Source organism: Triturus cristatus, chromosome 7, assembly GCF_964204655.1.
Source record: "Triturus cristatus chromosome 7, aTriCri1.1, whole genome shotgun sequence".
NCBI lineage: Eukaryota > Metazoa > Chordata > Amphibia > Caudata > Salamandridae > Triturus > Triturus cristatus.
This window is the reverse complement of record NC_140590.1, coordinates 150,154,955-150,176,281: the sequence shown is the minus strand read 5'-3', so window position 1 is coordinate 150,176,281 and position 21,327 is coordinate 150,154,955. Positions and strand designations below refer to the sequence as shown.

Below are 21,327 nucleotides of genomic sequence, written 5' to 3'. Positions count from 1 at the left end.
CACCCTACTGCCTGCAGCACTCCCTCAAGGAGCCGCCACTGGTTGGCGACCTTTTACAATACTTTCATTGGGAAAAGGAGTAGGGAGATTGGCCGGTAGATTTAGAGTTCGCTCGGGTTGGTGTTTTTTTTTTTAGGAGGGGTCTGACTTCAGCATGTATCCAGGCATCGTGAAATGTTGCGGGGTGATAGAAATGGTGAGTAGGGTGGTGTGCTCCTGGCCGATCTTTTGGTTTCCGAGTCTGAAGATGTGGTGCAGGCATTGGTCTGTGGGAGCCCCCAAGTAGATGGATTTTGATGGTGAAGGTGGTGTCCTGGGTGGAGAGGATGTTCCAGGTGGTCAGTGTGTGGTTTGTGTTTGTAACGGTGGTGGATTATCTGTTGAGTCCATAAGTGTGTGTTGGGGTTCAAAGTTTCTGTAAATGGATGCGATCTTGAAGTGGAAGAAGTGGGCAAGGTTTTCACACAGCTCCTGTGAGGGTGTGATGTTGTTTTCGCTGACAGTGGGGTTGGAGAATTCCTTAACAATGGTGAAAAGTTATTTGGTGTTGTTGGCACTGAGTTTTGATGCATGCAGCAAGGGCTGTCTTCTTTGTTGCCCTCAGCAGGTGGTGGTAGAGGTTGGGGGATGTCTTGAAGGCTGCCCTGTCAGTGGTGTCCTTGATGGTGCACAATCTCTTCTCCAACTGTTTGCTTTCTTGTTTCAATGTTCTGAGTTCTTGGGTGTACAAGCTGGCCTCTTTGGAAGATTTTCTCTGGATGTTGCTCTTGATTGGGATGAAGCTGTCTGCGCAATTGGTGATTAAGGTGTTAAAGTTTTTCACTCCCTGTTCAAGGTTGGTGGCAGTAGCAGGGTTGGAGGGTTGAGAGCGTTCACTCAGCTGGTCTCTTTTGTTCCACCTCTGGTGGGGGGCGTTGTTCATCTTGGGGTCAGTGGTGCAGGGGCTGGAGATGCTAAAGTGGATGATGGAGTGATCAGTCCATGTGAATTCTGTGACATGGCTGTATTTGATGCAGTTGCTGGAGGTGAAAATGGAGTCCAGCATGTGTCCTGTGGTGTGTGTAGGGTCGTGGATGATCTGGGTCAATCCGAGGTTGCTCATACTGTCGCATAGGTGTGCAGTGATTTTGTCTTTTGGGTAGTGGGTGTGGAAAGTTAGGTTACCAAAGAAGATGGAGTCTAAGGCTGACAGTGCAATGAAATCTGCGATGGTGTTGCAGAAGCTGGAGCGTGGGCCTGGGGTTTGGTATGCGAGTGAGCCTCCGATGGTTGTCTTGTCATCCATGTGGAGCTTGAAGTTGAGATGTTCCATGGGGGTGGTTGTGTTGTCGGTGGTAATGGTACCCCATTGGGTGTCTTTGTGGTTGATGGCTGTTCCTCCTCCCGGCTTGTTGGTGCAGTTCTGTTGAGTGATTTTATATCCCTTGAGGATCGCTGTGACAGTGTTTGAGGCAGATGTGGTTTTGAGCAAGTTCTTACTGAGGAAGACAATGTTGGGCACGAGGGTGGCTATGAGGTCCCATAATTCAGGAGAATGCTTGCATAGTGAGCACATGTTAAGAAGGGTGCATCCGAGTTGGTTTTTTAGTTCAGGTGGTGTCTGTGGTATGTTCGGGGTGGGGCTGGTCAGTGGGCTGGTTTATGTGCAGCGGCAGGTGAAGTGGCAGTGGGTGCAGGTGAAAGGTTCTACCGGTGAGCCTGGGTCGGCACGGTGGCTGTGTTTGGTGCGATGTCTGGGGTTGAGGGTGTAGAGCTTGGTGTATTTTCAGGGGGTCGGGAGGGCAAGGGATTGTGGCACTCATTGCACTGGGCACTTTCCAGGCGTGGACAGGCACAGGCAGGCTTGCTTTTGGTGAGCCTCTGGCACGCCTGTGGCTTGGTCGTGCTGCGGTCTGCATTAACTAAGTCCTGGGGTGGGCAGGGCTTCTGTTGGCAGGAAGACCGGTGTATGGGAAAACCCAGTCAGCAAAACCCCAGCGGGAAAACCCAGGTGGCTGCGGTGTCACTGAATCAGTCTTGAACAAGCAGGAACTGGAGCTACAGGCAAGTGGCAAGCTAGGTGCACAGGTGCCTACTCAGGACAAATAGGTAGTTTTGTTTTTTCAGCTCTCATCTTCCTGAACCATTCCTATTTGCACTTGCATTGGGGCAGTCGGCCCTAATAAAAACTAATTGTTAGATACTGCTTTATTTTTCTGCTATTTCTAATTGCCCTTGAAGGATGAAAGTCTGAGGCAGTCAAACGTAAACCTTAGTTCACTCCTGTGTAGCTGCGGGACAGAGTAGTCAGGCTTGACTCAAAGGAAAACAAGTATACATCATTTATCAGTACCAAAACAGTCAATATGTAAGACACAAAACACAATAAAACCTCATTCCATTTTATAAAAATAGAATATATTTTTATTTTCAAACAGCCACCAAAACAGCATAAATCTGCTGAAGGTAACTAGATTTATAATTTTTGCAAGGTATTCATAAATCACTACTTTTCACTACAAAAAGTTTTCAAAATTATGTAAATCACAGCTTTTCACACTTAGCCATTGTCTGTGAGCCTCAAGCAAGTAGGTCCCGGACAAAGTCAAAGTTTCAGGCTGACCTCAGTGATAGTGGGGACGGATGCGGGGGCTAGATTGATCCCAGTCGAGATTTTATCTTTGCACTTACAAACTGGTGTTGGGTTTGATGTCGACGGATCGGCAAAGTCCACTGGTATGATAAAGAGCTTTAGTTCTCAGCATCATTCGAGGCTACCAACAATATAAAGTATCCTATGAGCCTTCGACTCTATGTTCAATAATGTTAGCTTTTTGATTTGGCTCATAAGTTGCAGTTTTGTTGTGAGAAAATACACTCTAGCACTAGCTGAGGGTCCAGGACCTGGGAGGCACCTCTTGGTGGCTCGGACTTGATCTCCCCACTACACCAGTGGAGTCCAGGACAGGTCTAGTGCAAATTGGTCAGCTAGGCACTTTGCAGGTGAAGGGCTTACCTACCCTTTGTGTCCATGAAGCTTAACAGGAGGCTAACCAACTAGCCCTTGGAGTTGTTACCACAAGTGGGGGCAGGTCCAGTCCTTGGGATCTCTTTCCATAGATTAGCAGTTCGAAATGTGCCCAACTAGGTTGCAATGGCAGATCTAGAGCCATGTTTTTCCTGTGTCACTGTGGTGGTGGCACAATAAGTGCTACAGTCCACTTGTGGCATTAAAGTACTAGCCCTGGGTAAACTTTGTAACATTTACTAAGGACGTATAGATAAGTAAAATATGCCAATCAGTTATAGACCAATTGCACATACATATTGGGGGTCAGAACAAATGGACTGGGGCCTGGTCAGCAGGGCCCAGTGCACTCCAGAGTCAAAAAACAGCAGCATCAGTCCAAATACTTAAGGTTTGATTGTTAGACCTGTCATCCTCAAGATGGTCTTGCCCTAAAGTTTTTGCCTGCTTACCTCCTCTTTTTGCTGTATCGTTGTGTTGCCCTTAGGAATCTGTGTACTTTACCAGTGCTGACCAGTGTTAAATTGCAGGTGCTTCTCCCCTAAACAAGGTAACATGGGTGTATACACAACTGGCATATTTAGTTTACCGATAAGTCCCCTGTAAAGAGGTATACCATATACCCAGGGCCTGTATTCTAAATGTTACTAGTGGGCCTGCAGCAGTGATTGTGCTACTCTCACAAGTAGTCTTTCAAATCTGTCTCAGGCCTGCCTTTACAAGGCCTGTGTGTGCAGTTTTCTGCCACTTGGACTTTGCATTTAAAACCACTTGTCAAGCCTTAAATCGTTCGTCCATCGAGCAGTCTCACTCGGCAGGATGGATCTCCCTGAGACCGTTGACCATCACCGCCTAAACTACAATGATCATGACAGGATGGATTAACCTCCGACGTGTGTGCGTCGCCTCGTCCAGTGAGCGATGTGCCCTGCTTTCCCATCAATTCCGAAACTGCTGTTGTGAGGAGGCCCCAACCGGGACTTACAGCCTGGCACCGGGCCCTGCTGTGAAGAGAGATTGGCCCTCTAGCCTGGCTCACCGACCCAGCCGGATTCTGCTGCTTTCAACAGGAAGAAGACTCGTGCCCACTGAGCGGGGGCGGTGTGCCTGCTTTCGCCTATTCCGAAGCCGTCACTTTGAAGCGGTCCAACAGCCTGGTCTCACAACCTCGAGCCGGGCCCTGTTGTCGGTGGAGGTTGCCCCTCTAGCCTGGCTCTGTGGCTGCTAGAAGGGCTCTGCTGTATGTGAGCCCCCTGCCAGTTGCCCCGATCTGTAGGCTGCTGAGGAGGTCTGCAGCCCACGGCCTCCCGCGCTGCACCGGCTCTGCTATTTGTGAGCCCACTGCCACAAATCTATCCAATCTCGAAGAGGACTGTAGGCCGCTGAGGTTGTCTGCAGCTCACAGTCTCCAGAGACACTCTGGCTCCCCTGTTTGTGAGCCCGCTCCCCTGATCTGTCTGTCGACGATAAGCACGGCGGCCCATGTCCTCCCACGACGCACAACGCATTGGGCATCCTGTGGCCAGCTTTATTATGTTTCCTTAGGCCCACTCAGTTGATAGGGTAAATGACACCCTGATCTCCAAATCTGGAGCTGGCGATACCCACCCCCCCTTTTTGGAGCATGGTCGGAGATATCTAACTATCTCTGCTGCTTAGCCCAGCCTGGTGAGACGTTCTTCTGACCAAAGACAGTGACAGAGGTCTCCCATTATCAGGCCATGGCTTTTCAATACACAAGGCCTGACTAGCTCAAACTTTTGTCTGGCCGATGCTGGGGTGGCGTCCATCTTCGTTCTTGCTCCCCTGAATATCCTTGACTGCCTGCCTATCACCTGCCATTTAGTGATTTTCTTTTTTGCTCTCACGCAAAATGGCCGCTCTTTGCTGAATACTTACTACTGGAATGTATTTCTTTAACTGGCTCTGTCTTTCCGGGCATGTACCCTGCCTATAATTGGCTCACATATCTCTGCTCCTCCTAAACCTTTGTTTATTACAGCAGAGGAAACGGTCTCTTGTTTTAAGCTTGAGCACCACCTTGTGGCCTCAATTAGTATTCTAAGGCTAGCCAGTTTTCTCGATTCCAGTTGATTGGTGCTTCATTGCCTGTGTTTTGAGGGTGATAATAAAAAATTAAAAAATTATTTGCTTTTGCTTGTGTTGATGTTTCTCATAATTCGTAGTCATAACTAATTGTGGCTGCCCTATTTTTAATTGCTGTATTCCTAGTTTAATGTAATTGTTTTCTTTTTTACGCATTGACTAGAGTATTAGACCTGTTCCCGTACTTTATGTCTCCCTGTACACTCCCCCTCCTTATTCGCCATCCTTCAAATGTTGTTGTTCAGGTTCGCAATATTGAGGTTATCTTATTTTAGATATTGTTGATACGTTCGCAATATTGATGTTCTCTTATTTTAGATATTGTTAACTGTTTATTGTTCGGACAATTCATCCCTCTTATCTCCCAGCATTAGACTCTCCTCTCTCTCAAATTATTTACTCAGGGAAATTCACTCCCCTTATACTGTCTCTATATATCCTTCCTCTTCTTTCTGTCCCACCCCCTATCCCCTTGTGCGTTTTGACCATATGCCTCCCTCCCCAATTTCCCCCGCACTCCCCCTGATCCTGCTTTCTCCAAACATGGGCCCAACTCATGAAACAACTTATACCCGTCTAATCTTTCTAAATATGCCAAGAAAAACTTCAAACATAAATTATTAATACGGCACCCTGGATCATTAATAGTTGATACCTACCACAGCCTGTCCTCTCCAATTAAAACAAACTTTATTTTCTACTCCAAATGCCCCACTAAATTGAAAAACACTTTCCTTCTCCACTTAACAATCCTGAAAATCAAGCAAAATTCCGTACAGATTCAAAATGTCAACAACACCATCCCCACCCTTTCTCTGTGAAATTGACATTTCCATAGTAAAACTGTGAACATTCTTATTCAAGCATTGGAATACCACCTTAACATTTTCAATAACCATTTCAGTTCCTTGTCCTACCAACTCTCCCAACTAGTTCTTAACCCTTCATTAACCCAATTGCCTGACGCTGATAGGTCGTCTCTCGCCTCCCCGGTTCACCAAAGTACTCTGGATCTCTCCCCCACTCGTACCATTGTTTACTACGCTCCTGCTCCTTCCATCCTCCCCGACTGTCCCCCTAACCCTTTCCCGACTCACCTGACCTTTCCCGTGCCCCTGCCGGTACTCTCCCCTTTGTCAAATTCTTCTCCACCCCCTTCTACTCAGACCATAAATCCTTTCCCTCCTGCCCCAACCACCTTCCCTGTCTCTCCCCTTAACTATCTACCTATTGTCTTACCCCCTCTGAGGACCCTGATGGTACTCTCCTCTTTGTTAAATCCTCCTCCTCCCCCTCCTACTCTGACCATCAGCCCTTCCCCTCCTGCCCCTACCACCTTCCCTGACTCTACAGTCAACTCTACCTATTATCTTACCCCCTGTGGGATCGTCCTCCGCACTCTCTGCTATAACTTACACCTCGACCTCTCCTCTTTCCTTTGACCGACTCCCCCCTGACCTTTCCATTGTCCCAGAATCTCCCTCAAACACTTCCCATACTCACACACCTCCCCCTGGAACACCGCTTGTAGGATTGCCTTCCCCTGTCAACACTAACCCTTCCTCATCCCCTTCGCCCGCTTCAACTGGTCTCTTCCCCAATCTTATAGCACAGACTCTTATCAACATAGAATCCAAACTCTCAGCTATGACTATTGAAATAACTTGACTTAGAGGGGATTTCAACTCCCTCAACACCGGGACCTTCCCCAATCACACTGATACCTCTTGCTCTTGCTCCCATAACTTTTCCCAACACACCCGATGATTGACTACACCCCTCTGCAGTCACACACATAGACCACTATGTACTGTTAGCTACCTCTCCACTTCTGACCTAATTAACCTATGTAACTCCTACCTACCTAAGCCTCCAATAACTAATACCCCCTCCCTTACTCCAACATCCTAGTTATTTTGGGCATTAACAGAGTCCCTGTCTCACCCATCTCACCTAGACCTCCAATACAACTTACCACCATCCACTCTCTTAAGCCCATCAATGACAACCCAAATCACCTTTCTTGCATGCTTGTCAACTGCAGATCGGCAGTCCTGACATCGCCTTCCTCACCGAAACCTGGCTAAAGGACCACTCAACGGCCATTCTTAACTTACTCACCCCTCCCGGCTACGCCATCATTAGGCAAAACAGACCCGACAGAAAAGGGGGTGGACTAGCCATAATCCATAAAAATGAACATCAACTCTCCCTTTTAAAGAACAGGGATCACTTAACTTTTGAATACCTTGGCGTTGAGCTCAGAGTCAATGGATCCTCTCCGATTAGACTACATAACATCTAGCACCCTCCGAGTGAACGGCTCCTCTTCGCCGCCAAACTATCCAGTTTTCTCACACACTCCTCCCTTTCAGACGCAAAAAATCTCTTTTTAGGAGACTTTAACATCCACTGGAATAATTTATTTGATCCTACTGTAATGCGCCTCATCAACCTTCTAGACATGAATGACCTCAAGCAATTATGCCACAATCCAACCCATATCAAAGGGGTTGCACTTGACGCGATCATCTCCAACACTGACTTGACCTCCCTTTCCAACATCATCCCCATTGACAGGTCTGACCATCACCTCATTCTGTTTAAGATCGTAACCAGTGCCCTACCCCCCCCAATAACAAATAACAAACCCATGAAGTGGACCAGAAACCTTAAACAAATCTGCCCTGGTGAACTTGAGTCTAAACTCCAAGCTCCATTTTATCTCACCCCACTCTTCCAAAATGCTGCAGAGCTCACCAAACATTTCAATCAGACGGTTAGTGACGTCCTGGACCAAGTTGCCCCTCTTAAACTAAAAAAACAAAGAAAAATCCAATCCAAATCTTGATTCAATCCTGAACTGAATAACGAAAGAGGACAACTTAGACTGGCAGAAAGAACATGGAGACAACACCCTTCACCCTCCCACCTTGCCCCCCTCAGATCTCCTAGGTCAAATTATAGGAAGCGCATTTTCAAGGAAAAGGCTTTGTTCTTTCAAGCTCAACGTAATCATGCCAAAAATAGGCCCAAAGAACTGTTTTATTATTGTTAGAAAACAAACATCATCTGCCCCTCCAGAGATGGCGGCGTCAATCAAGAGATGTGAGGAAATTGCCAACTTCCTCTCAGATAAAATTGCCAAAATTGCCCAATCCTTCCCTCTAATCCAGGACCCGCACAACCCCGAATATGCCTTTGACTCTGCCATAGACATATCTCCTTGGTTGGCACCACCCCTACCATCTAATACTACCAACCACCTACCCATTCCAACCTAGCCAGTTAACATCCTTCCTAACTTACAACTGAAAAATAATGCCTCCTGGCATAATTTCCGTCTTATGACCGAGCTTGCGGTCTTTAATATCATAGCTAAACTAAAGCCGACTTCGCACACCAAAGGCCCTCTCCCTTCTACCCTAGTTCACAATCTGAACCACATCATTTCATCTTACTGGACCAAATACATTAATACCTCCCTTGCCACTGGACGTGTCTCTGACTCCCTCCAACTTGGACAAATCACTCCCATTTTTAAAAACTCACAGCTGACCCCAATGATCCTAACAATCTCCGCCCTATCTCGAACCTCCCTCTTCTTGCTAAAGCCCTTGAAAAATGTGCTTTGCTTCAACTGGACAAACACATAGGCAATTTCAACTTACTTGACCCCCTTCAATCCGGTTTCAGGAAAGGCTGCAGTACCGGAACCACCATGCTGAACATTGTGGATGACATCCACAGATCCCTCGATATTGGTGAGGCTTACATCCTCAATCTCCTCAACCTCTCTGCAGCATTCGATACAGTTAACCATTCTTCCTTACTTAATTTGCTTAAAACTCGCTTTGGCCTTAATGGTGTGGTCCTCACATGGTTCTCTTCTTTCCTCCTACACAGAACACAACAAATCAAAATCAATGCCTGCCTCTCTAATGCTACACCTGTCTCCATGGGCATCCCCCAGGGCTCTATTCTCTCCCTCGCTCTTCAACCTCTTTATGGAACCCCTTACACTCATTCTGAAACAAGCTGGAATCAGCTATCACCTCTATGCTGACGACACCCAACTCTACTACAAAATTGGATATTCTTCATTTAAACAATACCCTGAGAAAGATCCAATCCTGGTTCTACTCCAACCATCTTAAAATGAACCCTAAAAAAAAAAAGAAATTATTCTCTTCTCACCAAAAAACAATCGGCTTCCCATCCAAGGCTGGATCACAGATCTAAATTCCCTCAATTGTTTGTTCTCCCTATCTGACTCGGCGAAAGCCCTAGGTTTCACTCTTAAGGACCACATAAAAACTTGGCAAAAGGAGCACTTTTCACTCTCCGACACCTTAAGAAAATCAAACCCTTCATTCCTTTAGATGACTTCAAATGGGTCGTCCAATCACTAGTCCTATCGAAATCGAACTATGACAATGCTATTCTCACAGGAACCCCCAAAGTTCAGCTAGCCCCACTTAGAGCTGTGCTCCACTTGGCGACCAGACTGATCACCGATTGTAAACAATTTGACCACATCGCCCCAGCCCTTAAAGCCCTAAATTGGCTACCCATTGAAGGAAGATGCTTTTATAAGACTGCATGCATCACGCACAAAAGTTCTACACCAACAAACCCAGTTGTACCTAACAAACAAACTCAATAAGGCGGGCTGTACCAGACTGATGAGAAGCACCAATGCGATCCTCATGTTCCCCCGCTTTAAAAAAAGAAATGCACCGAATATCGCTCCTTCTCCGGGAACGCCCCAAACATCTGGAATGCCCTCCCGCAGGACCTGCGCTGTAACCACTCCTACCTAAACTTTAAAAAAGACCTAAAACTTCACTTCTCAACCTATATTGGGGTCCATAATCTCTCCTTTGACCTTACTTTCTATTTCCCCTGCATTGGTTATCTTCAGTTTTTTCCTGACCCTCTCTTCACTCTCCCTCTTTACATATCATCCTCTCTTCTCTGACCTTAATTGCTACACCCATGTATATGATTTATATGTTCATTACCCACAACCACCTGGAATTTCTGCCTCACTGTACATGAGATGTACCAGCGTGTTTTGTTACCCAGAAAAATTGTTAAAGTGATTTTTGCCCCTTTTAACTTTATATGAGATGTACTTGCTTGTTTTGGTTTATCCTGGACAACTTTTTTTCTTGATTTCCTCTGTTCAAGTAAAGCGCTCTGATACCCCCGAGTTTAGCCAGAGCTATATAAAACCTTTCAAATGAATAAATAAATAAAAAACTTTTATTGCACATACGTAACCCCTAAGCTGGGCCCTGGGTAGCTCTAAGGGCAGGGTGTTGTGTAAGTAAAAGGTAGGACATGTTCATTTATGTTTTGCATGTCTTGGTAGTGAGAAACAATGAAGTTTGTTTTTCACTCCTATGAGGAAATGCTCCTATCATGGTTTAAATTTGTGAATTCCTTAAAATACTTTTTAAGCTATAATTCCTGATCAGAAAGTAGTAGTTGCATTACATTTCATATCTTTTGAATGGTAATGATAAGTCCCCTTTACTGGTAAAGTTGGATATATCATTACTTTTTTAGAAATGCCACTTTTAGAAAGTGGACATTTTTCTGCTCTTACTGCGGTGTGCCTTGCAACCGCTCTTCAATACACGCTTAGGTTGGGTGAGAGCTACATTTTGTGCATTCCCTCTAGACAGCCACAAACACAGGAAGTCTAGGTGTGGTTGAGTACCCATCTACATACAGCTGCATTCTGATGGCCCTTCCTGGACAAGAAGGGGCTGACACTTGCACTTCAATAGGTAGAAGCCTGACCCCACACGAATGACTGATTACGTGCCACTGATTGCCTGGCAGACAGCACTGGGTTTAAAGGATACTTGTGTACTTCAAAGACCACTCTTTGAAGTCACCTCCACTTCAAAGATACATTTGGCTTTAAGTACTGGGCCTCTGACCCTACCAAGACAGTACACTTCTTGACCTGTGAAGACCTCTGCTAAGAAGAAGGACTGCTGTGATGTAACAAGGACTGGCACTCTGTGGAACAGCTGATCTGGAAGAGCTGCTTTTCTACTCTGATGTGCTGCCGGTTGCCTGTTACCTCCTTCTCTCTACCCTGCTGTGGAAAAGGACTGGACCCATCCCTCTTGAACTCAGAGTGACTCTAAGGGCTTTCTGGCTTGCCCCCTGTTCTGAAGTGATGCGAAGCAACACAAAGTGTGGTTAAAGTATTTACTTGCCAGCACAAAGCATTTTTTGCTCTGGAAAGAAGTCATAAAAGTAATGCAAACCAAACAGCTCAGTACACTACTTTCGCTAAAAGTGGAATTTTATGGGTGGTACATGTGTGTTCCCACACTACCACCAATGGTTTTTGATGTACAGTCGTATCTATTAAAATTGTCAGTCAGAGGTTTGCAACAAAAGATAACAGCACCATCACACAATCAATGTGTGTAGAGTTTTAACCCCTTGTGTGCCACGCCCTTTCCCCTCCCTGTGCCGGCCGTTACATTAGCGGGCGGGGTTCATGACGAGCTGGACTCGTCATGGACACAGCGCAACCGCGGCCCATGACGAGTCCAGCTCGTCATGGGCACACAAGGGGTTAAAGGGACTTCAAAGGTTTCCACATTCCTACAACACCACCTGGAATCTGCCATCTGTGAGTCCTGCTCTGTTAAGTAGTGCTAATCCATTCCTGGGCCCTTGAAATGGAGCTTTTGCTGATCCAACAAAACCAACGCATCAACAACTTTGTACCAATAGGAACCAACACAAAGTGCTTCAATGCTGATTCTGTAGGACTGCGTGGCTCAACGATGCATCGCCTGCATCATAAAGGGATTTGTCGATGAGGTCTCATCGACCTGCATGAGTCCTGTAGCCGGCATGCGCTCCATTTTGGTCCACCGGTACTTTGGATTTACCCCGGTCGACCTCAAGTAACCCCTAAGTACTATTTGACTCTAACCACTATATTTTTATGTATTCTTTCGAAATTCATAACTTCTGTTCTGCTTACTGGGTGCTTGTATTTTACTCCTAAAATCAGTATCTATCTTTCTAAACCTGTGTGGAGAATTTTTTAGGTGTTTTAATCGTGCTACTGTGTGTGTGTGTTACACAAATTCTTTACACATTGCGTCTTGAGATAAGCCTGACTGCTCTGTGCCAAGCTACTAGTGGGTGAGCACAGTTTATCTTTTAATGTGTATCTATCTTATCCTGACTATAGGGGTAGTGCCTGCCTGGCCTGGGTGCATACCTCTGCCAACCAAAAACTCCAATTCTAACAGTGATTTTGCAAAGCATTCTCTTTCCTTACACACACACTAAGCACATTGGTCTAAATGTTTTTCTGTAGGCAACGATCGAACTGAAAAAACATCTCTTTGTTAGTGAAATCTACCTTTTGGCCACCACCTTTGAAATAGGACCTGCGCTACCCTCAACCAACTGCTAAGAATGTGCTGCCAATGAGGGGGAGCAGTATAGGGTGCTGCTTCAGAGCATGCCCTCCTGTGTTTATGATCAATTTATTACAGAAATTGTACTGGAAAATGACCATTATCCACAAATTTATAAACCTTTTTGGGGGAGGTGAGTACTCCCCCAGAGCCGCCAGGAAAACATGAAGCTTGTTTGTTAAACTTGCCTGCGCGCCAAAGTTTGTTAACTGGTTTTGCACATCACTTTCAAATTCCACCTGCCTCTACTGCAATATGGTAATATAGCTCTTTCTTTTTTCAGTGGCCAGGTAAAATAATACTCTGAGATTTTCAAGTCTCATTAGAAAGTTATCTAATATTTTTTTAACTTTATTTTTTCTTTGATGGTTGACATGCCATACTGTGGTAGCTTTGAAGCACCCATTCTTCTCTTTTATAGAATTGCATAGTTGGAGTTATCAATGATAAGGACAAATTATTTAAAGGAAGGGAGTCCAGCCTCAACAGAGCAACCCAGCTTACCCTCTTAACTTCCTATGTGAGGATTCCATTTTATTACAGTTGGTCCCGGTGTAGTGCTAGAGGCACTCTTGTGGTCTGACACCTTGTGGTGACCGTTGACTACCATAATTTTAATTGACTTTGATGTGTTATTTTATCCTGGCCTGAATGTACGACGTCCTGCATATGCCTTGTTTCTCATATTGCAGTCTTACAGTGGGAGCTGTCACGGAATAGAACAGCCTTGCCAAGAACAGAGCGTGTGGGATGTTCATTTGAAAGCATGAGAGAGAGAGAGAGAGAGAGAGAGAGAGAGAGAGAGAGAGAGGTGTGGAATTTTGGCCTCAAAGTGCAGTGTCATGAGCAGTGGTGCACAAATGTGCACTGTGTTGTGCATTGAGAAATGAAGTATGTGATGCTATAGACAGTGGTGCACAAACGTGCATTATGCTGTACATTGGGAAGAATTATGAAGTTCTTACTATTGGCTTTGACATGGCCTCATGTCATCCTGAATTCTGACACGCTTGAGCTTTTCTGTGCGCACAGACAGGTTTGCAAGTTGTTTGAGTTAATCATGTTCAAGGATTGTTTTGTGAGAGATTGTTTAATGTGCCCCGGAAGTCTTTCATTAGCTTCATTAAAGGTAAAGGCTGAAACATGTGAGAATGTAGAGGGAACTCCTTCCTGCCATAAAATGCTTGCCTGGAAGCTGGCCAGTTCCAGTAAGTTTCCTTGGCACAGAGGGGAAGACTCTTGAACCTTCTAGTGTGTGTTTTGAGATTATAAAGCTGAGGGTTGTTGACTTAGAAACCGGGATTTTGGAATCAGAATGGGGACGGATGCGTCTACTTTGGTACAGCGGAACCCTGGTTGCTGAGGCTCTTGTCCCTGGCTGTTAAATCCCCTGTCAGGAGTGGGCTAAGATGCAGTGTTTGCACCAGATGAAGTGTTGAGTTTTGATTATTGCCATTGTGATGTGTGGATAGTGGATTTGATCATTTGAGGTGTTTTCTTTGTGATGTGTGAATGAGTCAGAGTCCACATCCAAAGTAATCATTTGATGTGTTTAGTGTATATATCTTTCTTATCTCTTGCAGGACGTCCAATATACTTGCTTGAGTTTCATCTCATATTATTTGCTGCTTGTTTATTCATTAGTATTATCCATGCATTTAACTTTTGCGTTTACCAAGTGTGTTATTATCGCTTGCATATTAATAAATATATAATTCTTTTTTTTTTTACGGAAATGGAAACCTCATTACTAAAGAGAGGCATAAACTTCTGCCCAACAAAGAAAATGGATTTGGCTCAAGTGAGAATAGATTTATATCTATACATACGGAAAATTAAATTAGCAAAATTCTTTGAGGAACATAAAATAAAAGAGAAAACAGATAAATTGGAAGATACAATATCAGACTTAACAGTAAAAGATTCGGACAATTTCTTGACACTACTAAATCTGGACACGAATGAGGGGGAGGAAATGTCACTAAGTCAATTAACTAAAAATCTGGAGCAGGCTTAAGTGGCAAAAAATCCAAATCGTAGTTCTACCCCCAACTACCACCGGGAAATAAAGTAGACCTCTTCCAAGAAGCGGTAATCCAAGATCTGTATAAAATCAAGGGCTCAAATTATGAGGACAACTTAATAAAACGGGAAAGAGAAGCATTGGTGCATTTGGCATTAGATGACCAAATTGAAATAAAAATTGCCGACAAGGGCGGCAACATAGTGATTTGGGACAATGGGGCATATATTGCTGAGGCACATCGTCAACTAAGAGACACCAAATACTATGTGAAATAAAAAATGAACCCAACAGCAGAAAGAAAAAGAGAATTGGATAAGAAACTAAAAAAATGGAGAACAAATGATCTAATTGATGAAGAAGAATATAAATATCTAGTGGTATCCCACCCAGTGACGGCTACAATTTACTTCCTGCCGAAGTTACATAAAGATCAGAAAAAAACACCGGGGAGACCAATGCTATCGGCAAAGGGATCAGTACTAGAACCAATGGCAAATTACATTGACCATTTTTTAAGACCATATGTTGAACAATTAAGCTCCTACATACAAGATACTAGTGATCTGTTACGAAGACTTGAAAATACACCTTGGCAAGAAACCTATCAGCTAATCACAATGGATGTAAAATGTAAATGTAAATGTCAAGGTACTTATAGAGCGCACTGTCACCAGACAGCCACCTTGCGGTGTCGCCTTTGCGGTTTCCTGGCGCTGATACTCATACCGCTGTGGAACCCCTCCTGGCTTTCCCTGTGAAGTGTCCACTCCTGGTCAGCACCTCCAGGGTGAAGCCAGGCATCCTTAGCGCTGTTGGGGCCGGTGTGGAGGCTAAGCAAGCTATTGCCCAGAGTTGCAGCATGGGGCCCGTGATTAGAATAGGCACCGAGGCGAGAATAGACAGGTCCGAGGAAATTGAGCCCGAGCCCCGCCGAGGTGGGAATCGAACCCTGGTCCCTGGCCAGAACTCTGCTTCAGGGTCTGCCGCTCTAACCATTGAGCCACACTCCTCCACTATCCCTATATACTAATATAGGGAATGCTATGGGCCTACAGGCATGCAATTTTTTTCTACAACACCGAAATATACAATACAAAAACCACAATCAAATGCTACTAGACATGATCTTAATATGCCTAACAAAAAACATTTTTTTATTTGGTGAGCAGGTGTATTGCCAAAACAATGGGACTGCCGTGGGATTTCCATTTAGTCCCAGCTACGCCTGTTTGGCAATGGGATGGTGGGAAAAGGAAGTGGCATGGAATGCAGGAAATGATCAGATGACAAATAAAATAATCAGTTGGATATGATTTATTGACGATCTACTCATCATTTGGGATGGGTCAACTCTGGAATTCCAAGAATATTTTGAAATCATAAATAACAGCACGTTAGGTTTGAAATTCACCTATGAAATAAGCAACCAGCGAGTCATTTTCTTGGATACAGAGATTTACATCAAGGATAACCAGATCCAAACCACATTACATAGGAAAAGTACTGCAACAAATGCCACCTTAGAAGCAACAAGCATTCACCAACGCACACTTATCTCCAGCATCCCAAATGGTGAATTTCTTCGTATTCGAAGAATTTGTAGCGAAGAGACAGAATGGCAGAAACACAGTGAGGCAACAATAATAAGATTTAATAAAAGAAAATATAACAAAGGCAATGTTGAAAAATGTTGGATAAAAACAAATGAAAAAAACAGAGAGGAATGTCTAATTCGGCGAAATAAAAAGAAAGGCAGTGACCCAGAACCGATAAGGTTAAAAATGGACTACTCACAAGAAAGTAAAGAAATTGCCCAAATTCTAATAAAAAATTGGAAAATTTTACATTTGGATGAAACAGTGAGTAAAATAGTAGGAAAACATCCAACAAAAACTTATCGGAGAGCGAAAAATGTAAAAGATCATCTAATTCACAGCCATCTAAAAACAAAGAAAAAAGAGGAAACATGGCTTAAAACGAAAGGATTTCGAAAATGTCATGCATGCAAGATGTGTCAGATTGCCAAACAAACAAAGGAAATCAAAATGGCTAACAACAAAATGTGGGAAATTCGTCAACTAATCACATGTAAGACACAATACACCGTATATGTGGTAGAATGTCCCTGCCCGTTACTGTATGTAGGAAGGACTATCTGTGAACCAAAAAATCGAATAATGGAGCACGTAAGAGCAACTATTCACAAGGATAGATCAAATGCAATTGCGAAACATATGGAACAACATCATGAGAGCAATTGGAAATGTCTAACGTTTTATGGCATTGAGACAGTCCCAAAGAAAGATCGTGGTGGTGACAGGGAGAAACTTTTAAGACAGAAAGAATCCCGATACATATTAAAGCTCCGAACTCTAACTCCACATGGCCTAAATCAATCACAAGAGTTATATATTAATTTATAAAAGTCTTCAGTACAAGAAATGAACACAAAAGAAAACAAAAGAGAGATAACAAACTAATGGGAAGCATAAGGAATATCATGTAAACCCACTGGAGGGGTAAAGACTCTAATAAAATGGAGGCTTTAAAGATAAATAAAACCCCACTAGAGGGGTGGAAACAGACGTAAAGTTACGGCAAAAGAGGAAAGAAAAGGAAAAGGAAAAAAAGGAAAAAAAAGAAGAAAATCAAAAGTCGTCGTCATAGGATGAAATTAAATGAGAACCTGCTTCCTTTAAGATGGTTATGATGAATCACATTATTATTTGATTAAATCACATATATTTTTCATGTATTTTTAACAAAAAACTACAGCACCCATAGTCCATTGCGCTGCTCCCATCACCTGACAGGAAATGACGTAATTCCATGTCTGTAATGTTTTTTTAAAACGTTGGGGAGGGAGCGGTCACTTGATCGTGAGCAAGGTATCTGTGATACCGAAACGCGTAGATCATCACGCTTTTTTTGACCTATGAAGATTAAATAACGAAAGCTGTGCATAACTCCAGGAGTGCGTCCCGTTTTTCTTTGCAAAAGGAATATGGTGAAATGTTGAAGCGGCGTGGTTCTGCCGCAGGGAGTCGCACCCATGGTGAGCGTTGAGGAGTCCTGGTGAAACGGAACCGATGTGGGAAAATATATAATTCTATATACATTTGAATGTGGTTCATTTGGCCTCTGGGAAATCCTTTCTGTTAGAGAGCTTTGCATAAATAAAACCCCAAGCCTTATCCTATAAATAGAGTCATTGCATTTTGTAAAGTAAAACCCTTTCTAGGTGTTGTTGTGTTTTATGTCTCCTGCTCTGCCATGTATGAGCCACCATGTGTAAGTGGAATTTGTGGGAGATTCTGTATTATCTGAAAGGTGGAGCAAGACACCCAGGCCATGCTTTCAAGTGGTTGTCCCAAATGTGTTGCTTGTCAGTAGAGTCTACTTACTCTTGATCTTCGTCTGTTTGACATTGCATGCCCACTACAAGAACCTCATATTTTCAGTGACTTGAACTTAGCGGCTATGTACTGGCAGTTGTCCTGTTATATTATGGTCCCAGGGAGCAGATGCGGTTATGGTGTCCCTTTTAAGTGCAAGTGGGCTGAGTCGTTAGTTATTTTAATCTTAATTCGTCTATCAAAAGATAGTCATAAAAGTACATCATGCAAAAAAAAAAAAAAAATTGTATATAGGTACAATCAAAACCATACATCCAAGTTCATATTAGTACATCACCAAAAATTCAAGCCATAAAAAATCTAATACTAATATTCTAAAATTCCATGGATCATGTCATTTCCTTTCTGCTAGATACTCATAGTTTTTCTCATTTTAATAGCTTTCAGGATAAACAGGGCAACACACTAACAAGTCAAGGGATCACCCAATGTCACCAAGAATTTCAACGCTTCTTTATGTGACCTGATATGATGGGTGAGAAAAAGAGGCTTCAGATAAAAACATGTAAAATTCTTATAAATATTACAAAATAGCAAAAAATACATTGTACTCTGCTTACTCCTGTTGTCACATGGGAATGGCATATCTTCAGGCGGATGAATCTGCATAGTAGGGAAAGCTACAAGATAATGGGCAATGTCACATCTTAATCTAATTAGCACAAATAGATGATGGGTGTAGGTCACGTATGACAGATAATTTTTTGTGCTTGCCTCTATGCTATTTGGTATATACTGTACAACTATCGATTTGTCCTTTTCCGCCTTAGATCTCAGGTCCAGCCTAAATTCTAGAAAGGTGTTTTTAATCTCTTTCTTTGTGTTCATCAGTGTTTTAGAAATTTCTTACCATATTGTTACCTTATACATGTTTTCCAGAGAGGAATTAATATATGACAACCATGGTATTTTAAGTGCAGCATGCAATTTAAGACAATATAAAATAATTTATTTTGTAAAAGCAGTTTCTTCCCTTTTCCATACTGAGACCCAGTATACTAGTGGTTGTACCAATAGTAGGTCTTCAATGAAGAGCCACCTCATAATGTGCGATGGTGTTTGAAACAGATGGTGGTAAATAAAGCAAGCGTTTCAGGAAGAGGTTTTCTTGTATTTGCAAGACCTTATTATTTGTGTAACCCTATAGCCCTGCCCCATAAAGGGCTGTACTTGCACCTTTGGCTTTATACAAAGCTACCATCTCATAAATTGTCCGGCTCCCTAGTTTGGAAGAAAATTTTAAAATTCCCTGGGTTGCCCTGTTCATTTTGGCTCTAATATTAGTAACATGTTGAGACCAAGAGCTGTTATCCATAAGAAGAATACTTAAATAGCAAAAGGAAGTGACAGTCTGGATAGCTCTTTTTTCAATAAAAAAGGTTTTGAGCAGTTTAGGTTTATGCCCACAGATCATGGAGTATGTTTTGGACTTATTTATAACCATTTTCTTCTGTTCCATAAAGGTAGAGAATGTGTACTTCAGTCTCTGTAAGCCTATCGCGTTTTTTTCTAACAATACGGCATTGTCCGCTTATAATAAGACAGGTATTGGATGACCGGCCACCATAGGGGCGCCTGCCTGTATTGTCTGTAGGTGGTTATCTATTCCATTATTGCATAGAGAAAATAAAATTGGTGCAGGAACACAGTCTTGTCTTATCCCCCGCCCCAGTCTAAATTTGGGTGTACATTCTCCTTGAGGGCCAAAATGGACCTGACTAAATAACGTCTCGCACAGCCGGGAAAGAAACCCTACAATCGCCCTAGGTGCTCCCATTAAAATTAGGGTTGTCCAGAGCAAATTATGGACCACCAAGTCAAAAGCACTGCAAAGGTATAAGGAACCTGCCTTTGCCCTGGTGTTTTTGCCGATAAGCAGCGCTAGATTTGTAAATTGCTCGATAGTCCCTATTCACTTTATGAACCCATACTGCATCGGTGTTAAAATTGAGTATTCGGTGGCCCATTACTCTAATATTATCAACAAGACCCTACTCATCACTTTCGTAGATGTATCAAGGAGTGAGATCGGTTTTTGGGATCCTCTTTAGCCCCCTTTTTGAATATTGGTATGATAGTTGATTCTCCCCTTGACTCTGGGATTCTATCTAAAGCTGCTATATTAAACACCCTAGTTAGGATTGGTCCCCACAAGGTAGGTGCTGATTTGAACACATCCACTGGGATGCCATCCGGCCCGGGAGCATGACCTCCGGCACTTGCATGGATTGCCTCAATAACTTCCTCATTGGAAATATTCATTGGGAGGTTTCTACCTTCACTTTTCAGACCATCCTGTATCATCCTCTGCACCATATTACTATTAAAAAATCCGGGAAAATGATTTACCCATTTGTCCTCAGAGTTTGAATAGTGGACAATTCTCTTGGTGATTTGGAAAGAGCATGCTTCAAATCCCTAAGGGCTTTAGTGCAGGCACCATCAAACCACCCCTTCCTTTTACTACATGACGGTCTGTGGGTTTTAGTGAGGATTGCCTTCATCGATTGTGTAATGGTGCAGAAATTCTTGGCCAATAACACCGATGTAATTTCTTCCTGTAGACAGTATGCGATTTCCCTTCGGTTAGAATCCACTATTTTCCTCATCATTAAACATGGGTCAACACCTGACCATTTTATTCTAGTCCCATTTGTCCCCGCTATATTTATATGATGTGCTATATCATAAACATCAGTCTTTTTACCCCAAAAGAAAAAGGATAATTGAAACAAATTATGATCGCTAAATGGGGAAGAAACTACATTAACCCCTTCCCCGCTCATGACGGAACCACTCCGTCATGAGCCACGGTTGCGCTGTGCTCATGACGGAGTGGTTCCGTCATGCTGCAGCCGTTGGCCGCCGCTCCGCCCACGCGGTGCTAATTCCCCACCTGTGCGGGCGATTAGCGCAGTGGGCGGAGACGTGACGGAACCACTCCGTCATGAGCACAGCTCAACCGTGGCTCGTGACGGAGCGGTTCCGTCACGAGCACAGCGCCACCGCGCTGCCCCCAAACCCCCCCCCCAGCGCCGCGGCAGAATTCCTGCCGCGGCGAAGGGGTTAAGATTACCACACAAAACAACAGCAAAAACAGATACCAATACATGGTCAAAAGTGGGTTGTGCATTCCCTCCTATAAATGTTGAGTATAAACACACGATTGCTGGCCCCCTTGAGGAGTTGTAAATCATATTTGGCGATCATTTGATTAAGTGCTTCTCCATAATCGTTATGGCTAAAATGGTCAATTTCCTCACTGACATTTAGGCGACCACAGGGTATCGAGTTAGGTCCTCT

General features: G+C 43.7%; 1 protein-coding gene across 1 annotated transcript in view; it reads right to left on the bottom strand.

The window, feature by feature from the left end:
- LOC146809073 (B-cell receptor CD22-like) overlaps positions 1 to 21,327 on the bottom strand; it is a 261,719-nt gene that overhangs the window by 10,386 nt on the left and 230,006 nt on the right. The gene's annotated exons all lie outside the window — the stretch shown is intronic.